This window comes from Hypanus sabinus, chromosome 3 (genome assembly GCF_030144855.1).
Source record: "Hypanus sabinus isolate sHypSab1 chromosome 3, sHypSab1.hap1, whole genome shotgun sequence".
Lineage (NCBI taxonomy): Eukaryota > Metazoa > Chordata > Chondrichthyes > Myliobatiformes > Dasyatidae > Hypanus > Hypanus sabinus.
In genome coordinates, this window is record NC_082708.1 from 54,247,421 (window position 1) to 54,253,426 (window position 6,006).

Sequence of the window (6,006 nt, forward strand, 5' to 3'; positions counted from 1 at the left end):
CACCCCTACATTTCACAGCACTTTTCAATGCATCTGCAGGAGATGTAATACTCGCTTTTTATCTTGTCTGTTCCAAACATCCAGGTGAAGCAACAATTCCCATGAGCTTCTTCCAGTCTGGTGCACTGAATGTGATGTGATATCCTTTACACTGGAGAAACCAGGTAACTGCTTTTAGAACCTCTGTTGAGTCTGTAGGAGTGACCTGAGCTTCTAGTTGCCTTCACTTTAACTCTCCATCTTATTCTCTCTCTGACTCATCTGTCAGTGTCTTGCTGTGTTCAACAGAGCCCGTTGTAAGCTTTATCTTCCATCTTGGCATATTACATCATTTGGGACCCAATCAGCAATTTCAGATTACTCTTTCTCTGTTCACATCACAACCGATCTTTTCTATTACAAATTATTCATATGTATTATAACTCCTTTTTCCTTTCCAGACATTGCCTGATCTGTTGATCATTTAAACCTTTCCCTTTTTGTTTTAGCTTTCAGCAACAGTTATGCCCTGTGTTTCACACGTTTCTCTCTCTAACTGCCCTCTTTAATCTGTCAATAGTCAAAATATCAAGGTGGTAACTCTGGCTTCCTCTAACCTTTTGTCCTGCCTAGCTATGCCCTGCAACTTAAAGCTAACTCACTTGGTCACTTTACCAGTTCTGATGGTCTTTGAGCTGAAACTTTAACTCTGTTTCTCTATTCATAGATGCTCCCTAGTTGGGTATTTCCTGCATTTTCTGTGTTTATTCCATCAAAGCCTATGTAGAACAAGTCCATTCGTTGCTCCTGCAGGTTCATCAAACAAGCACTGATCCCTTCAATTAATTTATGTTATATGAGTTGGCCATCTGGGTAAAATAAACCAGGGTTAAATTTCCGAGTGATATATTTCAGGCATGCTATGAGGTATTGGCCACTGATCTGAGAAATTGGCCATTCTGTCCTCTTCTTCTAAGTATGGTGGACTCAGTACAGAGCAATATCTAACCTTATAATTCAAAGTAGTTCAGTGTTTACACATTTCAAAAGTATCAATCGTTTCAGGTAAACCACAAGTGAAAATAAAATTGTAATTATTGGATGTCTATTTATTTGCACCAACCTAATGCACAATTTTTGTATACTTTTCTTAAAATTGTGATTTAAGGAGACATTTTCCATTGCACACACACCTGTTCTTGCTATTTTGTCATTGAAATATTTTCCTTTGAGCAACTATTTGACGAGGACAATTCATGTATTATATTGCAAAATCATTTAAAGCCCCTAAGGGAGATGCAATCCTGAGTGTGCCATACTCCGCATTTGGAGTTTTTCTCTGGAATCACTATAACGATTATTGTCATCTGTGTATATAGTAATGTTCCTTAGCTGATCTCAGCTGGATGAATTTGTTTGCACTTAAGGGAGCAAAATCAACCTGATGTCTAATTTATATGAAGTTCCTTTGAGTACAATAAATTTGTTCTGTTATATAACACTGTCAGTTGAGATGTTTGACATCATAAGCACACATAGATAATTCTATGGTCCCCCAGGCACACTCCCATCATAACTTCACTGTTTCTTCTGCAGGCATTGGACTTAACAGCCCATGTGAGCACCTGAAATTGCTGAGCTTTTTCTGCTGTGAGGATCTAAATAATGGCATTTGCCTCTGACTCTGAAAGAAACAATCAGATTCTTGCCTTGTACAATCTAGTCTGGCAATGGTTATTGGTTTAGAGTGATTTCTAAATCTTAAAAACAGTTTTGGATTTGGTCCGCCTTTCACTCAGTAGCCATTTTATTAGGTTGCTCGTTAATGCAAATATCTAATCAGCCAATCATGTGGCAGCATCTCAATGCATAAAAGCACACAGACATGGTCAAGAAGTTCAGTTGTTCAGACCAAACATCAGAATGGGAAAGGAATGTGACCTAAGTGACTTTGACCATGGATTGTTTGTTGGAGCTAGATGGGGTAGTTTGAGTATCTCAGAAGATCTCCTGGGATTTTAACACACAACAGTCTCTAGAGCAGGAGTCCACAGATCCCTTGCTTATGGGAATTGGCTGATGGCATAAAAAAGGTTGGGAACCCCTGCTCTAGAGTTTGCAAAGAATGGTGTGAAAAAGGTAAAAAAAAGCATCCAGTGAAGAGCAGTTCTGTGGGCAAAAATGCCTTGTTGGTAAGAGAGGTCAGAGGAGACTGGTTCGAGCTGAGAGAAAGGTTACAGTAACTCAGATAACAAGGTGCTGCAACAGTGGTGTGCAGAAGAGCATCTCTGAGCACACAAGACGTCAAACCTTGAAGTGAATGCACTACAGCAGAAGACCAGGGAAATACACATAGTTTTATACGCATATTTTTATTCTTAATATAAATAAGTTTTTAAAAATCCATTGTTGTTATAAATCACGTATCACAACTCTGTCATTAAAATGCTAATACAGTATATTGATGCATTCGTAGTGGGATTGGTTTATTATTGTTATACATACTGAGATACAGTGAAGAGCATGTCTCACATTCTATTCATACAGATAAGATCATTACACAGTACACTGAGGTAGAACAAGGTAAAGCAGTAATGGCAATATAAATCAAAGACCACTTTCTTCATCTAAGGATGTTGGGCAAAAGCCTGTTGATGGATGTGCAAGTGTATGTAGAGTGATATGAAATGGGTAGATAGAGACCCTGTTATGTATCAGGCATAGTTGTCACTGGTAAGCCTTCATTTCATATGTGCAAAGTTTGTTTTGTTGGATTGACCCAGGGACTCAATTTGAATTTCAAATAATTAAATCTTGAGTATAGATTCTTTGCTGGGCTCAAAGGAACTCACTTGTTTACATTACCCAATGCACTATGGCATGTATCAGTTATGGAAGAACTGAGGTGAATTGACTGCCAGATTTATTAGGAAGAGGTTATTCATGAAGGCGTAAAGTAGAATGCCCAGAAGACATTTATATATCTGAAGTTGAATATTGCAGCAAATAATAGTATAATTTAGGTCTATTGTTTTGTAAATTATCCAAGAAAACAATTCCATGCAATAGCTATGCTAATGTGTTTGGTTATGTACATCATAATATAACATTCTACAGCTGAGGGAAACATAATGGTACATGCAAGCTGAGCTGGACTATATTGAACTTCATTGGGAAGTTCCACACTGACACGTTGTGATGCAGAATTCCAGAACATATCGGAGGTCAGATGATGATGATACACTTGATCATCAGAGACATTTGCAGTTCAGTTAGGGCAGCCAGGGGTAGGGCATTACAATCAGCTGTGATAGATTCGGTCCCTGCTCACAGTCTGCTCCACATCTCCACATGAAGCTTAGAGCTTGAGGTAAAATGTGAGGCTTGGATAGCTTAGTGTAACCACAGGGGTTGCCATGGACATTGGTGACAGGAGTGTGTGTACGTGTGGGGAGAGGGTGTCGAGGGCCGGGGGGAGCTGTGAGAGAAATAAGCACAAGGTGCAGATGGGATCTATCAGTCCTATATAAAATTACCTGCATATTTGTTGCATAAGTAGAGCAACATATATGATCAGTAACACAACTTCTGGGCCTGCAAAGGTTATTCCCTCTCTTACATTGTATGATCTTTGTTGAATTCACAGTTCTCTTACAGCAATGGCATTTACATCTGCAGAAGCAAAGAGTTTGACACATTCCGGGTTACAGTTTGATAAAAGTCGGTGTACACTACCTTCTTCTAATGTGACCTCCACCACTAAACAGGACAGGAACAAAAACTATTTTGCCAATGCTAATACACAGTGTCCCCTATCACCTCATCATGACTCAGTGTACACCAACACTCCATCATCAGTGTGTTATTATCCTAAAAGGTCCTTCTTAACATCATTGTGGAAACAATGTCACTGCTTGGACTATAGCCATTTAAGCAGAAGTTCCATCATCTCTGAAGGGGAGGGCAAAAAGTATGGATTGCAGAACCTTCCACCTCCTGAGAATAAAACTAAAAAGAAGATTGATAACTTTGCCACAGGCAGTGAACGGGAAAATATGGCAATTCTAATGAAGTTAACATTTTAGATTTCTTTCGAAGGTTCAAAGGTCCAATTTAATGTCAGAGAAATGTATACAGTATGCGTCCTGAAATGCTTTTTCTTCGCAAACGCCCACAAAAACAGAGAAGTGCCCCAAAGAATGTACAACAGTTAAATATAAGAACCCCAAAACCCCCCCCCAGCTCCCCCCACACATAAGCAGCGATTCCCCCGCCTCCAAAAAAAAAGCAAGCATCGACGTCGCCACCGAGTACTCAAGCATGAGCAAAGTATTAGCAAAGACACAGACTTGCAGTTATCCCAAAGACTTCGCGTTTCACCCGGCATTCAACATACCACAGGTTTTCTCTCTCCCTAGTAAGGGAGAATGAGGTGTCTCCATAACAAACAACTCATTGGTTTATGATGTTAAAAGTCTGTTACATCACTCTTTTTGAGCTCTGTGTCAGAAGATCGCAAAGATCTTGGGTCTTCGGGCACACAGCAGTAGGTTTTCTGACTCCCCCGATGATACATGGGTCTCCTGTCGTGACACTGACCCTCGATCCGCCCGTCTCCAGAGCCCCGAGATCTTAGGCTTCCAAATCCGAGCCGGACTCTTGGTGTGCCAAACAGTGGCCGGGCCTGAAATCCTGAGGAACGGTCCCATTCCTGCAAAGAACCAAATTCAGTGTGTAACTCCAGGTCAGGGTCTTCAAAAAAAAACCCTGAAAGGAAAAAATAAAGATATTAAAGATGGAAATAGAGCTGTTTCCAAAGATGCAAGCAAAGGAGTCACCGTTTAGTGCCATCTTAACTTTGCTCCAAAAGTTATAGACTGAAAATTTTCTATATAAAATCAATTACTGGTAAGTAACTCTACAGAATATAGTGAATATATCTCAGTTGAGCATTATTCAGCTTTTCCCTGTCCTTAGGAAATCATGTTACAATAAGCATTGTAATCCAATACAATTCTACGTTGCGTACTGATCTCTTGGAATAGTTTTCTTGGATAATTCACAAATGAATGGACATAAAATTACTCATGCATTCACTTTTAACTTCATAAGCATTCATAAATAACCGACATTGTCAATTACCCCATGCACTAACTCAGTTAACTTCTTTGATACTTGTTGTTCAGCTGATTTACACTGTATGATCTTTGTTGAGTTCACAGTTCGAAAAAGGTGATACTTTGAATTTCAGGTACATAAATTCTTTGAGGTTCTAACTGAAACAATATTGACATGTCATTGCCACACTGGGTGAGATATGATGGGCAGGGGAAGGATTGCTCAAGGAGCGACATGGTGAATACATCTTTTGAAGGACAAGCCAAAGGAGCAAAGACTACTTTTAGCCATCAGGAATAAACAGGTGGGCCATAAGCCCACATTTATTCGTCATTGGTGGCAAACAGTAAACCAGCCTACAGAAGGAGGAGGTTCAAAGACCATCGTCCTTCACAACAATAGTGGAGACTAAAGGGTAAATACTAAAAAACAGGGTTGCAGCATCTCCATTTGGCCAGAAGTGACGAGTGGACGATCCAGCTCAACTCTTCATGAGGTCTCTACCATCACAAAAGACGGGTTTCAGACAATTCAGTTCACTTCATGTGATATCAGAAAATAGATGAAAGCACTGTCTACAGCAAAGGATTCAAGACCAGTCAATATCCTAGCCTCAGTATTGAAGAGTTCCATACTTACGCCTCAAGCTGCTCTGTTATTCAATGATCTCTCATATGTTTGTTTTAATTTAGTAGTGCAGGGAATGAGGAAGTGGTTGCTGTTTCTCTTTGAACTGACTTCCATGAGTTTCTTTGTTTCATGACTATCTGGAGAAGAAGAATCTCAGAGTTGTATTCTGCATGCGCACTTTGATATTATATGAACCTTTGAACTTTTTTTGAACCTTTATTACCTCCATAAACCTGATTCACACCTGCCTCTCTCACTTGTTCACGTCATTTATTACTT